A 22,243-nucleotide genomic window follows, 5' to 3' on the forward strand; every position below is an offset into this window, starting at 1 on the left:
AAGTTGTGACTTGACCTGAATAAGAAACGTGCAAAAGCATTTTGATCTGAGTCAACATCTTCTGTTCTGGCAGGAGGCCTAAAGTTTCACTTTTTAGGTAAAAAAGACGAAACCTATGAAGATGCTCCGATCTAGTTATAATTATGTCAGGATGTCTTAGAGTGGTTCATTAATATACTTTAGCATAGTAAAAAACAGTACGAGCTTGTCCTAGTGCAAAGTGACTGACTGGCGGGAGAACAAATCCCTAATAATTGACCCATTTTCATGGTCACAATTGTGAATATTGTGTGTTTTCTCCTGAACGTGTTTATAATAGAAGAAGCACAAATACTCTAAATGGAATTTCATTGACACCGTGTGAAATATAACACTGCATAATAGCCCTTAATCAGACCTGATCGCAGTACAAATTTGTTCTCAAAATGGGCAAAAAAAATATTGCATTGCAGGTGGGGCAGATGTAACGTGCTGAGAGAGTTAAATTTGGGTGGGGTGTGTTGAAACTGAAATCTAAATTGCAGCAGGTATTTACCCTGCACAGAAACAAAATAACTCAACACAAATCTAAAGGTGGCCATACATCTACAGATCGATTGTCAGATCTGGCTGGTTGGAACAAATACCTGGTAATATCTGAATGACAGTTTTTGGCAGTTTTCCATCATTTAAAAGCAAAGTGCTCTCATCCATTACCAGTATTTTGTTCCAAACAGACAGATCGGACAATAAATCTGTAGATGTATGGCCACATTAACTCCCTCTGCACATGTTACATCTGCCCCACCTGCAGCTGCATTACAGCATATAATTATGCCAAAGATAAGCCAATATATTAACAGTTAAATACATTAAAGTGCATTATGCTGTAATAAGTATTGCTGATCAATCCTGCCTAGCAGGGCTGTCTTTTTGTATGGGCTTAATGGGCACTTGCCCAGGGGCCCCAGGCATATAAGGGCTCTATGTTGATAGCTGTGGATCCCCTTTTTCCAGGGATACCAGAATTTAGAAAATCGGCCCTGGGGAACTGCAGATATCCAACTTCAAAGCAGCAGTCCACATCCGACCTGTTAATTACAATTTCCAGTCATATTTCTCAGGTTCTTTCTGACACTAGCGGCTTGTCTCTATCATGCCCAGAACCAGAGATATCAGCCTTCAAGCAGCCGGTCCCTGCTCCAGCTCCAAACGTCTGGTGTAGTTTTATATTTTTGTCAATGGATTGCTCTGGCTCCTGATCTCTGATACCCAAGTTCCCAGCACCTCCTGAAAGTTGGGACTCTAGGTTTTTATACTAGGCTAAGAAATCTATTTCCAGATAATGGCGATATCTGCAGTCAAACAAGCTGCCCTTCCACCGGAAAATGATGAATATTAAGCCCACTCCATTATCCAACCGTCCCCTGTGTATAAAACACCCCCTACCTCCCTGGAAGTCATTTACAAGGGACCCTTCATACAGCTCAGTGCCCCCTTCCACACGTTGGTGTTCACCCTCCCACCACCTGTGCAGTAAAGGAGTAATTAGCAGAAGTTACTGCTCCAGGTCCTACATGTTGAATGGAAGATAGAGCACCCCCTGCCACCCGTGGGACATCAAAGCTGCTGCTGATACCACCCCCCACCCCTAGGAGGGGAGAATGGGTAAGGGCCCCAGTGCATTGCTTTGCCCAGGTGCCCACACTGCTGTTAAGACGGCCCTGCTGCCTAGAAATGAACACAGGGATTGGCATATATGTACTGCTGGACACCACTCATAGAATGATTAACCTGTTATTTTTTGAATCAATGTTCTTGTTTTTTTTCCCCTAAACATTAGATGTATTTGTTTATTTATTTATTTACAGTTTCTTATATAGCTCAGCAGATTCCTTTACGCTTTACAATAGTAGACAGTGATAAAACAAACTGGGTAATGACAGACAGACTTGGGGGTTAGAGGGCCCTGCTGCAAGCTTACAATTTATTACATCATAATACACTTCAACGTATTTAACAGTTAATATATTGGCTTATCTTTGGCATAATTATATGCTGTAATGCAGCCCAATCATGTTCCCAGTATAGGGGATGCAACACTGTTTTTCTGTCAATAAACAGAAGTTATATGTAAAATGATACATTAGACAATTTACACTTACTTGTAATACTTATTGTAACAGTTACTGTTTTTCAATAACAGACTGCAACAGTTATTTCTTATTTATATACACAGGATTGTCTATCTTTGTATATGCACTGCAAAGAGAGCAGCATAAATCCAATTTCATGTATTTCAGTGACACTGTGTGAAATATAACACTGCATAATGGCCCTTAATCAGACCTGATCGCAGTACAAATTTGTTCTCAAAATGGGCAAAAAAATGCTGGACTGCAGGTGGGGCAGATGTAACATGTGCAGAGAGATTTAAGGTGGCCATACATCTACAGATTTATTGTCCGATCTGTCTGGTTGGAACAAAATCCTGGTAAAATATGAGAGCAAATGACAGTTGACCATTTGCTTTGAAATGCTGAAAAACTGTCATTCAGATATTACCAGCTGTTTGTTCCAACCGGCCCAATCTGACAATCGATCTGTAGATGTATGGCCACCTTTAGATTTGTGTGAGTTATTTTGTTTCTGTGCAAGGTAAATACCAGCTGCATTATTTTTACACTGTAATTTAGATTTCAGTTTCAACACACCCCACCCAAATTTAACTCTCTCAGCACGTTACATCTGCCCCACCTGCAATGCAGCATTTGTTTTGCCCATTTTGAGAACAAATTTGTACTGGGATCAGATCTGATTAAGGGCTATTATGCAGTATTATATTTCACACAGTGTCACCGAAATTCCATTTAGAGTATTTGTGCTTCTTCTATTATAAACACGTTCAGGAGAGAAAACACACAATATTCACAATTGTGACCATGAAAATGGGTCAATTATTAGGGATTTTTTCTCCCGCCAGTCAGTCACTTTGCACTAGGACAATCTCGTACTCTCTTTTACTATGCTAAAGTATATTAATGAACCACTCTAAGACATCCTGACATAATTATAACTAGATCGGAGCATCTTCATAGTTTTCGTCATTTTCACCAAAAAAGTGAAACTTCAGACCTCTTGCCAGAACAGAAGATGTTGACTCAGATCAAAATGCTTTTGCACGTTTCTTATTCAGGTCAAGTCACAACTTTTCCACACTAGCCGATTTTGAATTTCTCAATTTCAGTTTTTTCACTCCGCCCTACTACACAAGGATAGGCACTATCTATAATATAGCAGTACCAGCAGATTACAAAGGACAGTCCTGATGGGATGTAATTAGAATTAAAGCTTTGGAGGGCTATGTGGCCAGTTCAGGAATGCGATAGGCTTGCCTGAAGAGGTGTGCTTTCAGGAAATGCTTGAAAGTTTGGAGGCTAGGAAATAATAAGTGATACGGGAGATAATGAGTGCATGGATAACAGTTTTTGCAGTGTCTTTTGTACGATATGGTCGTATTTGGAATATGATTTTAGATGCATGTACTGTAACATGATTTAGAGATGGATTGAATGTGTGGAACAAAGGACAGCAGAATCAAGGATGATGGATGTAGACAAGCCAATCAAGTAGCTTGGAGAGGCATGGGTGCTGAGAGTTGGGATGGTAATTGGAGAGAGTTTGGGTCAGAATTGTGTTTTTTTTTGTTGAATGGGAGTGATCACTGCATGCTTGAGCAGAGAAGGAAAGATACCAGTAGTGAGAGAGAGAGAGATTACAGATTTTAGTTAAGGTTGGTATAAGCACAGGAGACAAAGTTTTACTGACTCTTGAGGGAATTGAGCAGGTCACTAGATTTGTTATAATGCTATGACTCATTTCATCTCAGATTTTCTTAATCTTCTCCTTGAAGTATGAAGCAAGTTCTTGGGCACTGATAGTGGCTGGTGGGGATGGTGAGGGAGTGATTTAAATGTATTAAAGTGTTGTTCGGGGTTGGTGGGATGAGAAGAGATGAGAGATTGGAAGGATGTTTGTTTGGCAGTGTCCAGGGCAAGACAATAGGAGTGGTGGGTGGTCTTATGTGTGAGGAAGTCACGTGGATTCTTAGATTTGCAGCACTGACGTTCTACTTCATGAGACAGTTTTTGTATGTGTCTTGTTGATTTAGGCTTCCACATAAAAATAGGCCCATTTGCATGATGATCACCAGCTGGCCATTTGGTTGGCCATAAATCATAAGTATTAAAATTGCATTACTGTTTTGCATACAAAATGATGCATTTTTGTACCTTTATATATTTAGGAAGACTTTGGGGCTTATAGTGTATAGGTTCTACATGCCTACATGGCATTGGCATCACCTCCTTCACTTCATAATAGAATAGGCCATTGAACATTTTAAGCTTCAGGCCCATAAGGTTCTTAATCCGGACCTGCCCACCACACCATGTTTACAAGGGTGTCTTATAAGGCTCATGCCTTCCATACTCTTGATCACCAACCATGAACACAAGGGGAGCATAGAACCTCCATCTCTCCTTTCCATTTCCACCTGCTCTGATGTAACATCCTCTGTATCAGACCATTTACTAATTCCCACTCTGGTCACACCAATATGTAGTATGTAGTGTTTCTTGCCTAAAAGAGTCTATATCAATTTCTTAAAATCCAGCTAATTTCTGGCAGGATGCCCCAATGTCAGAACTTGTTATGACATCAGCCTATGATTTTACATGTTAACATACTTTACCAGTTTTTAACTAATCAAAGTCATAATATTGTAAAAATGTAATTAAAGTTATCCCTTTGAGTCTGTGTGTAAAAATTGCCAAGCAAACCTTTTTATTAACCCCTTGAGTGCCAAAATTGCTGTGTGTGTGCCTCAAAATATCTGTTAAAAATGCTAGCAACAGTTCTTTTTTTGGGTGCAGTATTTAACTAAACTTCAAATTATTGACTTGGCTGTAGGGTGGCCAATCCCGGGATCGAGATCGGTGGGATCCCAGGATTTGGCCCCTAAAATGCCAGAATTTCGCGCATGTGCAGTCTAATGCTGGGCAGCATCTGAACTTGTACTCAGATGCTGCCCATCTTCTCCCGTCCCTAGCAATGCGGTTCTGCACAGCATGACAAGGTCAGAGGGCACCTTGCGCAGGCCACACGGCCACTCCACAGCCCCATACTGGGCACGCTGCCCTCCTGTCTGATCAGCCCACCATCAGGGGTGCCGAGAGGGGGGGGAGCAGGTACAGTTTGCCAGGGCCTGTCAGGGGGGCCCTGGTCTGGACACACTTTTTTTTTTTAATTTGGTGGCGAGTGCACCAGGTCTGAGTGTACCGTTGTCAGCTGTTCAGTGTGTGGGCAGCAGCATCACAGAGGTCCTTCTGAGCATCATTCCACTCAGACTCCATGGCCTGCTGAGAGCCAGCCACGTGACTTGGGAGTTTTCCGTGGCTCTGCGACAGGAGGATACTTAGGGTAGGTAGTCCCTGGGTGCCGGGAGGAACTGGGTCAGAGAGAAGCCACCTCCCGTGGGGGTACCACCCACTCCACAGAATCCAGCCCACCCCGCTCCCCACATTCCCATCACAGCTGTCACCAGCAGCAGCAGGTGCCAGTTCCATGTCTCCAGCCCAGCAGTCCCAGACCTGGTTCCCTACCCATGTCCAGGTCACTGTGTTCCAAGGTGGAAGGTGGGTGGCTGGTTGCTCTGTGTCTGCTGCCTCCCTGCATGCTGCTGGGGCTGAGATCCAACTCTGGAAGTCAGCTTGTTATCCCTGGCAGAGCATGTACTGTAACTCCATGACAACGAGCTTGTCAACCCCTGGCAAAGCATGTAACCCATGGCAGAGCATGTTAACCCCTGGCAGAGTATGTAACTCCTGGCAGAGCATGTAACTCCTGGCAGAGCAGGTTAATCCCATGTTAACCCCTGGCAGAGCATGTAACTCCGGGCAGAGCATGTAACCCCTGGCAGAGCAGGTTAATCCCTGGCAAAGAGCATGTTAACCCCTGGCAGAGAATGTTAACCCCTGGCAATGAGCATGTTAACCCCCTAATATGCAATGAGCATTATGGTGTGTGGAATAACATGTAATGGGCATTCTGTCATGTGGTAAATTATGAAATAGGTATTACGGTGTATGGCATAATGTGTATTGCCCACTATGGTGAGTGGCATAACGTGTAATGAGCATTACGGCCTGTGGTATAATATATAATGGGTGTGTGATGTGTAAAGGCATTACCGTGTAATTTTTTGTCCCTAATCCGCCTTGGAAGCATAACAACGGGTCCACCGAGTGTGCGGGGAGCTCCGTCCGTGGGGGCCCCAGGAAGTTGTTGTACCGGGGCCCAGGATTTCTCTTGGCGGCCCTGCCCACCATCCCACCATGACTGCATCACCAGCCGTGCTCCTTGCTTCAGCCTTCACTGCCCGCCCACTTGCCCCGCTTCACTGGGGCTCCAGGCTTCACTGCCCTCCCACCTTCCAGCTTCACTGCCCGCTGTATTAGGGAAGCCAATCCCGGGATCCCGGGAATCCTGGGATTGGGCATTTTTCAATCCTAAATTCCGGGATTGAAAAAATGCCCTGGGATTGGCATCCCTACTTGGCTTCATAATCAGTACTTATTCATACTAAAAGAACAGTCACTGTGAGCGATGCTGACATTTTTAAGGGATATTTTGAGGATCACTCACGTCAGCAATAGTGGCATTCAAAGTGTTAAACATTTTTTTTTTAAATTGCCAGAACATAACAGCTTTATAAATGTATTGGGAAAGCACTATGTTTCTATTGTTAATGTTCCATTGTAATATGTGGGAAATACATAGGAATAATAATGTAATAAAAAAAAAAACTTATGTTCATTACAAATAAACATACACCAGTAGCTATGTGTGTTTTCAGATTTTCTGAATGTGAAAGTGAGTACCTATATCAATATTGTAGCTTAGTGTTGGATGCTAAATGATGCATGTAAAGCAATGCCTATTAATTCCACGAGTCCAAAGAAGCACACCACATATTGATTAGCACCAGTTATATCTCTTCTCTGGAACATGGATCAGTGGGGTCATGTTCACTGGTCCATTTTTATTGTGCACATCAAAAGAACAAGGTTATGACCTCTGACACAAACTCGAACAACTCTTATTTATCTTTTTTAAATATGAAAATACAAATACCGTTTTTTCTTTAACTTCCTAGTTAATGCAAAAAAAATATGAATTATGTATGACTTTACATTCAGTGAGGTTACAGCAGTGAAGACTTTCTCTATTAGTTTACTGGTTCACACAGCAGTGAAGCTGACAATTTGCAATGTGAATGCAGACACTCTTAAAGTTCATTTTCTTAATGTTCTCCCCATGGGAAGGACAGCTTCATAAATTGACTATGCAGTAATTTCTATCTCACGTCTTAGCCAAACGGGTAGTCAATTGTACATATTAACAGATATCCAATCAATGCCTTAGCTGCTGTAGGATCTGCGATGTCAGCAGTAAAACTGTCTGATTGTCATCATTCTGGGTACACAGGCTCAATTTTATTTATTGCCTGCTTCCAATTTTTTTTCCTATTCTTTAGTGCTGAATGCACAATTCAATCCTCAGAAGAGAAATTATCAGAGAACAGAATTTGCAAGGTTAAAGCCTATATAAAAAAAAATAACATCCATCTTAAACCAGCAAAACGAATTACAGGATGTACCTACAACCTAGCTAGCCTTCCTCGACAACCATCTCTGCTTTATGACTGACTATTTTATATGTTGTTCCACTTCCTTTGAAGGTAAAAATGACCTTGGTTATTGGAACACAGTGATATATTTCATAGGTTAAAATCAACACTGTTCCATCCCATTTAGCCAGCACAAAAGTGAAGAGCAAGGCAAAAAGATATTGCATATATTTAAATGTTTTTTTTGTTACTTTATTTTTAGCCTACAAGGAACCCCCACCCCCCCCTCCTCTTATATAATCGTATTGATGACATGAATTGCCTTGACATCACTGAAGTTGTGTTAGTAAATCTCTACTGGCGTTGGAAATAAGGAGTCTGTATGCCTTATTAGTGTAGTTCAGGTGATTGTAATCTTTTGAAACTTCTGCTGCATTGGGCTTTCTGATAAGCAATAACTGAATATTTCAAATTACAAATTATAATACAAATGCTACATATTCATAGCACCATCTGCTCTTTATTGGTATGCAACAGGAAAAAAAATATATCACAGCAATTTACAAGCTCTCAGTATAAGAAAAAAAATGATATGCAGCATAAAGTAGGCCATTCTAAATTGCTACCAATTAGCATATCTGCACTGGCTGGAAATACCTATCCTACAGTAGCATAGTTCTGCGGCCCGCCTGTATAGAATAACATCTTATTTCCAAAGGTAGAACATGTTCTGTTTATAAGAAATAGCACACTATAAGAAATAATATATGAACTAAAATACAATATGTATAGCTGTAGAAATAAAACTGCTTTCTAATGCGACAGCATGTTTTCTAGCCAAAATACTGTGTGCGAACAAGACTCACAAAATAGCATAAATACAGATAGTAATGTTGCTTAGTTGGAGTACATTGAATGAGTTATCATCTTGTAATTAATGTCTTTATTACAATATTGTTATATAATAGGATATTTTAAAATGGAACAACTATTATTATTATTATTATTATTATTATTATTATTATTATTATTATTATTATTATTATTATTATTATATAAATATGAACACTAAAACATCTCTATCAGAATTTAATTGACAAATGTTTGCTTAAGACAGAACATTTTAGTTTGGTTATTCTGCATATTTTAGATTTTAAAGTTTCGCTATTATATTTTACCTTGGTAATAATAGGATAGATGTATTGTATCAAATGTAATATGCTCCATCCATTAAGGAATACTTTTATTTAACAATGTGTGTATTGCAATGTGTAATGCATATGGACAGATGAAGATAATCATGATGAAAAACCATTCCCCTTGGTAAACCATATGCCATACAATATGTAAACAATTTAGTCTAATAAAATATATGAATGATAAGGACATGCACCATCATGAAGCAGATAAACATAAAGGTTAGACATACAATTAACTATAATTGAGCTACAGTAACAGAAGGGTTTCTTATTTCAGATTGTCAGTGTCAAGAGTTACAAAAATATTTCTACTAATGCTATGCCCTTAACTTCTTTTTGCATATGCTGTTTTACATTGCATCACTTACTGTATTTAATTTAATTTTTTTTTTACCATGCACTAGTTTTCCTATTATACCACATTGATTAACTATTAGGGAGGCGTATCCCAGGCTATTTTTCCAATCCCTGGATTTGGGATTGGAAAACTGTCAATCGGGGATTCCTGCATACTAGAATTGGCCTTCTGACGTGGTACTACACTGGGAACTGCTTAGAAGCAGTCCTTCAGTGGGTGGGAGGGCTTGGGCAGAGAGGGTGGGTGAAAGTGGTGTAGTGGGCGGGTGGGCAGACACAGCGGATAGGACAGGCTGGGTGGATGTAGCAGATAGGTTGGATGTGTGGCTGCACAGTTTTACCTCTGAAAGCAGGCTGCACTGCCACACAACATGTTTTCTGGAAAACTCCTGAGCCTAGTGGTGCCTGGCAAAGGGATGAAATGTGCATTCAGCCTCCAATCGCGTAATTGAAATTCCGGCCACAAATGCCCTAAATACAGGGGTCCCACCAATCCTGATCCTGGAATTGGCACCCCTATTTACTAGTAACTAAACTCACGTATTCAGTTCACATTCCATTTTAGATTTTTCTTGTTTCAGCATGACAATTCCATGTGCAGAAAGCTATCAAGAAATGTTTCTTGTTACTTCACATGTAATTTGCGTCCGCTCGCTACACTTCGGGCTTGGTGGCTCGCTGCGCTCGCCACACTATATAAAATCGACTCCACGCCGGCGTGGATAGTGGGGATATGAAAAGGTCGGAGGACGCGTACCGCCGCCCCTCGCGGGCTCGCTGCGCTTGCCACGCTTCGGGTTGGCGGTGATAGTGTGGTGGCGTTAACAATGGGGGGCATTTAGCCATCAGGGTGGGTATACAATTAAAAATGGGGTCTGGGGGGCCATTTTACATATAAAACAGGCATCTGGGCTCCTGTACATATAAAAATCGCATCAAATCGCGTCGCATCGCATGCAATATGATTGTATGCGATGCGATACAACGCGATTTTAATCGGGCGCCCAGATAATACACAAGTACCGAATGTCTTTGTATGGTACTTATGTAATATCTGGGCTCCCGTTTTTCTTATGAGAACGCATCCCCTCGGGGGGCTCGCTGCGCTCGCCACGCTTCGGGCACGGTGGCTCGCTGCGCTCGCCACACTATATAAAATCAACTCCATGTGTAGTTGGATAGTAGGGGTATGAAAAAATGGGGTGCATTTAACATAGGAGCCCAGATAATACATAAGTACCCTTTGTATTTATCGCCCCTTGGATAGAAGCACTATTCTCAATTGTACTACTACAATTAACCACAGATTAATCTTCCTGGGCCACCCATGAACAATCTTGAGTGGAGTTCATGTAACAATCTTGAGTGGATTTCTCCTGGTGAATGACACCTCAGAGGTAGTTCAGTCTAACATATTGAAATCCTCCATCAGTGTTTCTAACTAAAGAGAACTCATATGAAGTGTACACTCATTGGCATCTTGTCCTGAACCATTTGCGTCAAATGTTTCTCAATATCTCGCAGTTGTGCTGGGACGAATGTGGCCAGGCATTTTTTGACAAGTTTGGTGGGACTGCAATCAGTTTCCCTGTTTTGGGCTATGTTTAGATCGCGCATAACCCATTAGCACATGCCTATACCACCTCTCTCCATGGCCTTTCTACTTTTGCTACAATGATTATAATATCATATTATGCTTGCAATTTGTAAATAATTGTGTTTGCAATTAAACTCAATGATGCTTAATTAACTGGAGCCATACTAGGCTGGCATTTGCTACAGCATTGAGCTGTTTTATTGTACTGTACCACAAATGACTCCTCTTCATCTCTTTTCATCTCTTTAAATCAATCACATCTTTTATTTACCCTGCAACTCACTCATATCACATTGGTGCCTCAATTATACAATCCCCTTATTAACACTTATGAAATCTGTACTTCTATTTCTACATTGACAATAACATACACAACCTGTTGCCATAAAAAAAAACAATTTACAAACCCCCTAATTCTACAATTATCTCTCTCTCCTGCTTGTATTAGCTGGTGTCATTCCACAAAACCTGGGTCCCAACTGTTTTCCCCATTCCCAGACACCTAACTTGCAGCAAGATACAAACCCAGCTAACCTCATAGATATCAAATGTTTCCCTACACTCTCCAAAACACTAGAATGTGCTTAAAGGAAGGCATGTTCTGTTGGCAGCAAATTAACATCCATCTACAACCTCTTCATATCCAACAACTTTAACTTGCTGGCTATAACAGAAACATGGCTCACACAACCTATAGCACTGTTGAGGGGATGTCTCCACTTCACTAACATTTCAAGGCCTGGTAACAGAAAAGGAGGGGGTGTTAGAATATTTCTATCCCAGTCCTTCACATACACCATTTTATCACAGGTTCCATCACTCAAATTCACATAATTTGAAGTACATTCTATCAGGACTTACACTCCTTTCTTGCTGTATTTTGCAACTATCAATAACCCACCTGGCCAACCTAACCAATTTCTGGAAGAATTTTCTGCCTGTCTTCCTCACTTCCAATCCTCTGACTTCTCCACCATCATCATAAGTGATTTCATTTCAACATTTCTCTTCAAGCTTTAATATACATGCCCCCACATTGGGCAAGTTTATATCTTGTGGTACAGTAGGAGCATGCTTCATCCAGCGACAGTCCCCAATGCACAATCCCACCTCCCCGACCCCCCCCCCCCAACCCTGCCCATCTCCCTGAAGCGGAGTAACTGGGACGTCCGCGTGTGTGGGACACTCGCACGTCTCAGTCAGATATCACCAGCGGGGACAATCTGGCGAGTCCTGGTGCTGGCTCAGAGGCACTCCATCTATAGTGTGCTGTCTAAGAAGTTAGATACCCATAAGGCTCACTAGCCATCTGTGTTAAATGCAGCCATAAAGTTTAAATACCTGCTGTATTTACATACAATATTTTAGTTTAAAAAAAAATACTGTCTATTAATAAAAACACTCTCTTTTTGACCATTCAAACATTATTTGACTTAACAAACCTTTTTCTGTCTTAACCTTTGAAACTTTATTTGGCTTTGTTTTATTAGATATGACTTATGTATGTACAGTGTTATTGACAAAGCCCCTGTGCACATCTGCATGTGGCTAAATACTCCCTCTCATTGGTGGCACCTCCATGGGCAAGCATGTGTGCAATGGAACTGTATCCCATGCAGCAGCTACACAGGGTCACCAGAGTGGGAGGTATCTGGGACCTTAGGGGTTAAATAAGAGGACTCACTAACTGGGTGGGAGTCCTGAGGTGCCGAGAAAAGCACTGTCGGGCACTGTGTGAGGTTTGATGTGGCTTTAACTTGACGGGTATTTCAGATGGGTTAATTTTTGAGGAGAACCAGATAGGTGAATTCCGTTGTAAAATACAGTAATCATATTAGCAAACTCAGGAGCCCCACTCCCTACATCTAGAGGCTGAGTTACTGTATATTCACATTATCCTGGCACTTCTTCAGTGTTTTCTTCTAGACATGAGGCTTACAGTACTAACACTCTCAGTATCCAGTTTATATAGACTGCAGAACTCCTGGATAAGCTGTTTCATAGTTACAAGGTTCTAGTTGACAAATATACATAAATGGTAAAAAACTGTAGGGTTCATTTTTGCCTTATGCCTTATTTTTGCGTTTTGGATATGGTATCTAAGTACAATGTATACCATAGATTATATAGATTATATAGATTTAAGACTAAGAAGCAAGGACTCTAATGTTGAAATATATACAATCAGATCACTTCTCCTGTCTGGTCTCATATGACCAGACAATAGTCTTTGTCCTTTGAGAAATACATCTGTCAGAAACAAAACACTTTAAATCTGCGTATTATATAAAGCGGTATATGAAATCTGTATTTGATGTAAAAACCGACTGAGAGAAGGCTAAATTCAGTGAAACTCTTTTCATCACTCTTGATGCAATGAAGGGAAGATTGAACTGTACAACTTCAACCTTCATGGGCTCGATTTGCTTGTTCACTTTGTTCCACTATGCTGTCCACAGGTTACTATTCCCAATAGATGATAATGCTTCCCAGCACATATGGTGTCAAGGTCGATCTGATGAAGGGGAGATAGCTGTTACTGTTGGAACATAGTTGGAGAGTGTGATGAGGCAGTGCTGACTGAGGGGAAGGCTGTGCTGACCAGGAGAGTCTTATAAGGTATGGGAGCAGTGAATAGGGAAGCTGCTTGGGCTGAGAGCTGAGTCCATCATTCAGTTAGGAGACTTAGGCTTCATTTCTCTGCCCACCATGAGCTGTGGCTCATTAGCAGTAGCAGAGACACCCATGGGACTGTCTTCAGATAATTGACACCTGAGCTACCAAAGAGGGAATATAACTTTCTATCATAGCACTGCAGGTGCCAAAACTGCTAAAACTCATCAGGATTAGGTTGGTCAGAAATAAACACTTTTCACAGACAAAGTTGGCTATTCATGTGGAAAAACACTACCCGATACCAAGTTCCAATGTAAATATATAGTTCTCAGATGAGAAATTATTAGTAAAAATCATTCGCCTTACTTCTCTGTAGAAGATTAAAGGGACGTTTACCTGGGTGTCACCTGTGTAAAGTAATTATCCTTTGCACTTCTAATTGGGAATGAGTGAAGATGTGTATGCTCCCTATCATCACACCATTACCCACTATACCTTACTTTCATTTGTTTCTCCCATAAGCACTTCCTGTTTCTGTGCACCAAATAACAATAATTCATTACTTGCATCCTACATCTAGTCATCACTCAGAGTCATTACCAGCATCCTCAGGAGAAGACTTACAACCACTAGCATATCTATAACCATTCAATATATTTACCCTGTGGTTGCTGCTGGAAACAAATTATCAGCGATACATGCATGTTCAATACAGAAATCACCAGGAAAATGGTAGTGTCTGGCTCCATTTTCCTGGTGATATTTGTATGCAAAGTAGATCCAAACACAGGCCCTTATTCTAATTGAGTTAGTCCCCAGTGCGTTCACACAGGGGAACAATATTTTGCATCCGTGAAAACAGGCAGGGCGAACTACATGTTCGCCATCCTGTAGCGTGGGCGGCCAGGGGGGCACAGCCCATGGGAATGCCCTGTGTTTCATGGGTGTTCCCATGGAAATGGCCCGATGACGTGGCTGTCCGCGATGTCAGCTGCCCGCCTGCTTTCCACACAGGGCACTCACAGATCAGAGAATGGATGATTATGCAAATCATCCATTTGCAGCCTTGCGTGGGATCATGGTGTGCAGGGGGGGGGGGGGGGGGTGGCTGGTACTATGGCCGGCGTTTGGTCCACATACAGTGCTGCAAAATTTCCAGCATTACGTGTGGCCTAAAATAAGGCCCACAGTTGAATTTCACTGTAAATGTCCCTGCTCAAGTGGACCTCTGCATGAAGATTGCTTTTGGACTTTCCTCTGATAAATTTTCCATGCAGTCAGCAGTCACATAATACAACTTGTTGCAGTTTCCTATTAAGACTTGTGTTATATTCTGTGCTGTCTTTACTTAAAGAAAAGGAGTATTGTCTTCCAAATATACCAAAAGGAAAGCTGGAGGTTTCAGCTATTGTTGAAATATTATATTCCCTCTTTTGGGGTGAGTGCAATTCTGAATAGATGCCTTGGGCAGAGAACTACTTCGTCCTGACTCTGTGACTGAGCTCTATATGATTGCCTCTGCAAAATATAAAGAGGGTCATTAGTCTCACAAACACTGCCATGTCTTCAAAGCTACTAGTGTGAATGGAGAAGCTGCGCATAGAGGTTTATGCTGACTGTCCCACTCCTGAACTATTAATTTCACATCAAGCACTAATGCGAACATGTTAGGAAAAAATAGGGGAGAGAAAGGTGTTTTGAAACCTCACAATACTGAAATGCACTTCTAAACTCATACGTTATCTGATGTAGGAAATTTGTTAGAGAGAGGGGAAGGCTTGAGAACCTCTATCAAATAGAAAGAACATGTATTTATATTTAGTTTGATACTCATCTGACATCAGGAAATGGTGGAGGACGGTTGGCTATGTACTATACTGTATGTATGCTATGCCGTGATGTTTTATTTATTTGAAAAAACCCTCTCTGTAAGGAGTGCGGCCTGATCTCGCCATCTTTATCTGCAAAATGAAAAATCTTAGAGTTTTTTTTAACATTAAAAGAAAACTGTAACTGTGATATTCTGTATACTGTACACTTCTATTAGATCTTTGCTCTTGGAATGGCTCAGTTGAAAGGTATTTGCTTAGATAGACATTTGCCTCAGAATGCTGTCCAGCACACCTCCTAACAAATGTGTTATTAAAATAAGGACCCTAAAGAGGGGACATGTCATTGATGATGGCAAAAGCAGCAGTGGGTGCTACCCTTCACCTCTACCCCCACCCCCGTAGGACACTGTGGCGTAGTTTCCTACCCAAAGTGGCACAGCTGTACGTATGTTGCTAGTGATAAGAAATGAACCGCAATTGGATAGCTATTTATTTGTGTTAATTAGCCATAGATAGAAAAAAATGGGGATTTGCAGATAACACCATTTCAACTGGAGCACTCTTGTAGTTATTAAAATGTAGAAGATACCTTTTCATTAACTCTTATGGTACAGCAAACAAATGAAGCTTAAACTTTACTGAAAACACTTTGTTAGTCATTTTTCCAAATGGTGATTCAAATGCATTGGCATTTCATACTCAATTGCATATTTTAGGAAAGTATTTTAAGAGAATACCTAATTTATAACAGTGTACATGTTACTTGTGTATTATCAGGGCACCCACTAATCAAATAGCTTAGTTTCCTATTCTGCGTAGTGAGATTGCATCACATCTCATGCAATTTTTCGTGCGATGTGATGGTACTAGTTAATTTTCATTGCACCCCTGGCTACGGATCGCATCGCATTGCACGCAAATTGCATGCGATTGCATGGGATTTATTGCGTGTGATGCGATTTAGCACACCCCCATTATCAACGGCGATGCCATGCAATGCGATTTAGCACACCCCACTATCCACGTTACCCCGAAGCGTGGCGAACACAGCGAGCCCCGCGAGGGTATGCGGAACGCGTCCTCCCGACCTTTTCATACCCCCACTATCCACATCGGCATGGAGTTGTTTTTATAAAGTGTGGAGACCACAGCGAGCCCCGCGAGGGGACGCGGATTACTTTACATGTATTCCGCTTACCCTCGCTGCGCTCGCCACTCTTTTTAAAATCAACTCCATGCCGATGTGTATAGTGGGGGTATGAAAAGGTCGGGAGGAAGCGTTCCGTGACGTGGATAGTGGGGGTGTGCTAAATCGCATTGCATGACATTGCACGCGATAAAATCGCATATGATCACATGCGATTTGCCTGCATGGCCAGGGGTGCCGTAAAATTTAACAAGTACCATCGCATCGCATCGCATGCGATTGCATGTGATGCAATGCGATCTCTACGCCGGAGTACATAGGCAAATTGGGCACCGTGATAATACACAAGTACCGTGTACATTGCTACATATGTTTTTAAATTGTACAATTAAAAAAAAACAGTAAAATGAAATGTTCAAACTTGACTTTTGCGGAAGTTCACCATTTCACAGCCACATTGCCTGTAACAGCTGCACATTGCAGGAGTTTCCAAACACAAATTTCTAGTGAGGTGTGCACCCAGCATCAGTGTCAGTTCTCTAAGAGTTCAGGCTCTTACATCTACGAGTTTAAATGTCCCCTACTTACAGTATTTTAATGTTGATTTAAGCCCCTAATTGATTATATTAATATAGCCCCATATTGATTATAACAATTAATAGGGAACAATAGTAAATAATATTAACAACAATAAGAATGGATTGTACCCACATAAAAATGTTATTTAATAATTTTGCTGCTGTAATTGATTTTATATTATTTCCTCCACCTAGATCTTCCTAAAATGTTCCCTAGTATAGTGTTACATTTTCCCTTTTATGGCTTACTGAAAGCGCCAGACGTGTGAGCAATCTCCCTGTCATCATCCCATCTTTTTTCTGGTGTATTTTGCATGTTAATGTGTCCAGATATTTGTATTTTTTTTATATAAAAAGTCAGAATGTCAGTTTGAAGAATGGCACTTTTTCAACGACTTTCCAGTGGTTTTACTGCATATATAGATCTGCAATGTTATCCTGTATTGTAAAGAACTTTATCTGCTTGTACCTGTAATCTTGGGAGTTGAAGATGAAAGTGGTGTCAAAGATGGTATTATTTTAAGTTACTTAAACAGACTCTATAACCTTTTGCTCTATTTGCCCTCTATATAGAATTGAGAAATTCTGATAATTCAGATAGAGTAACTTTTGATCAGAAAATAAAAGGAACTAGTAATTGCACAGGAGAAGTAGGTGAGTCAATTGGGTGGGTGGCCCCTCATATAGGCCCTTATTCTGGTTGGTGCGGTCAGAGCCGCACACGGGGCTCCGACCGCACAAACCAAGGGCCGCCCACCCGACGGATCGCCACGGCCGTCCGTACACGGACGGCTGGCGATCCGCACAAAAATGGTGGAGGCTACGCCTCCACCATGGTGGGAGCTGCCCCCTGCCTTCGATGGTCGACGACCATCGAAGGCAGGCCCGCACGCCGCGGCAGCTCCCGCAAGCTCAGACCACACGGACAATCGTCCGTGTGGGAGCTTGAAAGGGGGCTGAAAGCTGACATCCGGCGACGTCAGCTTTCCGCCCCCATGTCATGGTAATGAGGGCGTCATGCCCTCATTACCATGCATACGCCCCGCGTTTGCATGGGAACGCCCATGAAACGCGGGGCGTACACATAGGGTAATGAGGGGCTGAAGCCCCTCACGCCCCTATACGCCCCCTTTGCGGCGGACGAAATCCGTCTGCGGCGAAGGGGGCTGCACATGCGCAGAATGACCTCTGCGCATGTGCAGAACAAAAACATCGGCGGTACGGCCGCACGCGGGCCGTACCGAGCCGAGTAGAATAAGGGCCATAATTATTTGGAATAGATTTCTACAGTTCATTGATGGTGTGCTACCACGGGACTTTGATTTTACAACAAAAGTTATGAACATAACTTTTGTTAACTTTTGATCAGATGTAGTCATGCTCACCTTGGCTGTAATATGGCCGCTAGTGCCCATTTAGCACAGTAAATCGTAACCGCAACTAAGAAAATGCAAGGTGCTCACCTTTCACAATGCATATCACACCTGCTACATGGCGGACACTCAATGTTGCTGGCTACATATGTACAATACCAGAGAGCCCCAGGCAGGGGGGGGGGGCGCTCCAGTGCTCACCCACACCCCAGCCGCTGTACAGGGGGGGAGTGCGGGTAATTAAGGCGTTCTGAGGTATGGGTGGTGGGGTTTGACAGGTGGTGTCGGGTGATGAGGCGTCATTTCCCAGGGGCGGGGGTGGGTGATGCGGCGACCGCTGTAATTCTAGGGGTAGGGTGGGGAATCGGGTGATGCGGCGGCCACCTAGTAACTCTGGGGGGGGGGGGGGGACCTGCTGCAAACTGGTGCCCTCCAGTGGCCGGCGCCCTCCAGTGGCCTGGAGCTGCCTAGTGGTGGCACCGGCCCTGCATATGTACTATAATAATGAATGGCATGAGACTAGGTGAGATTTCCATGAAGTATATAGTTTACATAGAGAGTGATACATCCTGATAAATCTACACAAAGTTTCATAAATAATTTGTTACTACTGGCATTAGGAAAGAATTCAGTCAAAAGGGACAGATCCGCTGCACTGGGTTATGCCCCTAGCGAAATGAAAACAGGGCGGAGTGACTTGCTGGTTTGGCATTGCCTACGGGCCATGCCACTTTTCATGAGGCCATACTCACAATAACTAGTCCACTCTCCCTTTTTGAGTGTGTCTGTGGCATGCGCAAAAGCCCCAAAAAAAAAAAAAAAAAAAAGAAATGTACGGAGGTATGGAAATGTTATGGCTTTTTTGTTTTCAACGAATTTTGTTAAAACTTTGTAATGGTTTTGCTTACATTGGAACAATCTCCATAAACCAGATGTGTAGAGGAAAACACTTTCATACTAGGTAATTGTTTTCTGTCATGTAAATTTATTACAGAATTTCTAAATTAACTAAAGAGTAAGACTCAGTGTTTTATGGCCACTCTATGACTTGAAACATTGGCCCTTATTCTGGTTGGTGCGGCCGGAGCCGCACACAGTGCTCCGGCCGCACAAACCAATCCCCGCCCACGAGACGGATCGCCACGGCCGTCCGTACACGGACGGCTGGCGATCCGCATAAAAATGGTGGGGCGTACGCCTCCACCATGGTGGGAGCTGCCCCCTGCATTCGATGGTCGTCGACCATCGAAGGCAGGGCCGCACGCCACAGCAGCTCCCGCAAGCTGAGACCACACGGACAATCGTCCGTGTGATAGCTTGTATGGGGGCTGAGAGCTGACATCCGGCGACGTCAGCTTTCCGCCCCCATCAGTGGCGTCATACCCTGATTAGCATGCATACGCCCCGCGTTTGCATGGGAACGCCCATGAAACGCGGGGCGTATACATAGGGAAATGAGGGTATGAAGCCCCTCACGCCCCTATACGCCCCCTTTGCGGCGGACGAAATACGTCTGCGGCGAATGGGGCTGCACATGCGCAGATTGACCTCTGCGCATGTGCAGACTAAAAACATCGGCGGTACGGCCGCACGCGGGCCGTACCGTCCGATTCAGAATAAGGGCCCTTGTATTGTTATGATTTCAATATGCTATATTTATTGTTGTATCTGTAAAAAAAACTCTAAAGTAAAAGGCAAATAAAATTTAAGTAAGCATTACAAGAGTAAAGCACAACCACATTTTCTAGAATACATTATAATGTTATGCAGTCAGCCAAAGATCAATAACATGAATATGGAAATATCAATTGTGTGCCACTGTGACAGTCAGCCAGTAAACAGAATGTTCTGTTGTGTCCTTTCTGGTAATAAAATGTTTTAATGGGATATAAAAATGTAGATTAATGTTGACTTTGTGACTGATCAGTTTTTGTGTATGTATGTGTACTGTACATCTGTTTTTAATTTTAAGTAGAAGTCCATTTAATTTTAAGGATAGATAGATATAGATAGATAGATAGATAGATAAAGCTCTTCTCCCTGATGTCACACCAAGATAATCCATACCTCAGTTTCTTTCTAGGTCACTAAGCTATATAATAGGGAAAACATTATTAAAATACATCCAGTGGTTTTTATGTGATGCCGGATTGAATAGTTTGGTTTCAGTCTTTTGCTTCAGATTTGGATTCCTTTGTCATCGTTAAACATTGATTTAAAAAAAAAAAAATCAAACAGCTAAAGTCATGCAATTTGAAACTATTTTCATGCAATCCAAAACCCAAGTTCAATTTTAAATGATTTGGTGTGTCAACACCAAAAGGTAATAAATGCGGTCTGAGGCCAAAGCAGTGGCGGAACTGCCGGAGGCAATGGAGTCATCTGCCGCCAGGCGACTGCTCCAGAGGGGGCACATCTCCTCCATTGCCTCCAGCTCCACTGTGCACACAGACCACGCAGAGTGCCCATTCCTCCCTCCCGGAGTAGAAGAGCAGGAGGGACAAGTCTGCGATTAACACTGATGGAGGGGGCAGCACACAGACAGTACTCTGCAGTGCACTCAGGGCTGGCAACAGAAATCTTGGGGCCCGGTACACTGATATCTCTGGGGCCCCCTAACAACGCCCCCTTGAGCAGAACATTTTTTGTATACCGCTTATTGAATGTGTTTTTTTTATTATTACAAAAGACACAATTAATATTCACTAATACTGGGTAAGTACCCTTACAGGAATCCAGGTGGGTGCCTTTATAAACCATTTCTAGGTACTGCACTGCCGCAGATATGCTTACAGCCCGTCAGAACTTTGGGGCCCCTCACAAGCTTGGGGCCCAGTACAGGTGTCCCCCTTGACCCCCCCTGTCGCCTGCCCTGAGTGCACTACTGGGTAAAAAATCCCAGGAGGCACTGCAGTGGGGTCAGAGGAGCATGTACTGAGCTCTGATTGGAGGAGAGTCCAGCACATGCTCCTTTGAACTCTTGGGACGATCATCAGCAGCAGCAGGATACTGCCCAGCCAGCAGCACACAGTGTACAGCTTCCAGCAGCCAGGCACAGGTGCCCCACACTCTGAGCAGCTACCTCCAGCCAGGAGATCCTCCCCTCTCACTTCCCCTGCCTATGGCTCACGCAGTTCAGTGGGATTACACATTAATATAGCTGATACAGAGCAGGAGAGGAGTAAAGAGTAGGTGGCTACAGCCAGATACAATTTACCTGCTACCCTTCTGCAGCCTTAGCCTAACCTACCCCCTAACCTCTACCCTTCTGAAGCCTCACCTAACCTACCCCCTTACATCTGCCCTCCTGCAGCCTCACCCTAACCTACCCCCTAACCTCTACCCTCCTACAGCCTCCCTCTAACCTCTGCCCTCCTGCAGCCTCACCCTAACATTTCACCTAACCTCTACCCTCCTGCATTCTTACCCTAACCTACCCCAAACCTCTCCCCTCCTGCAGACTCACCCTAACCTACCCACTAACCTCTACCCTCCTGCAGCCTTACCTTAACCTACACTCTAACCTCTACCCTCACCTATCCTACCCCCTAACCTCCCCCGTTCTGCATCCTTAGCCTAACCAACCTAACCAAGCCTTACCCTATCCTCTCCCCTAACCTTCCCTCCGGCAGTGTTACCCTATCCTCTCCCCTAACCTCCCCTCCTGCAGTGTTACCCTATCTTCTCCCCTAACCTCCCCTCCTGCAGTGTTACCCTATCCTTTCCCCTAACCTCCCCTCCTGCAGTGTTACCCTATCTTCTCCCCTAACCTCCCCTCCTGCAGTGTTACCCTATCCTCTCCCCTAACCTCCCCTCCTGCAGTGTTACCCTATCCTCTCCCCTAACCTCCCCTCCTGCAGCCTTACCCTAACTTC

The sequence above is a fragment of the Crinia signifera genome, chromosome 5, assembly GCF_055691185.1.
Source record: "Crinia signifera chromosome 5, ASM5569118v1, whole genome shotgun sequence".
NCBI lineage: Eukaryota > Metazoa > Chordata > Amphibia > Anura > Myobatrachidae > Crinia > Crinia signifera.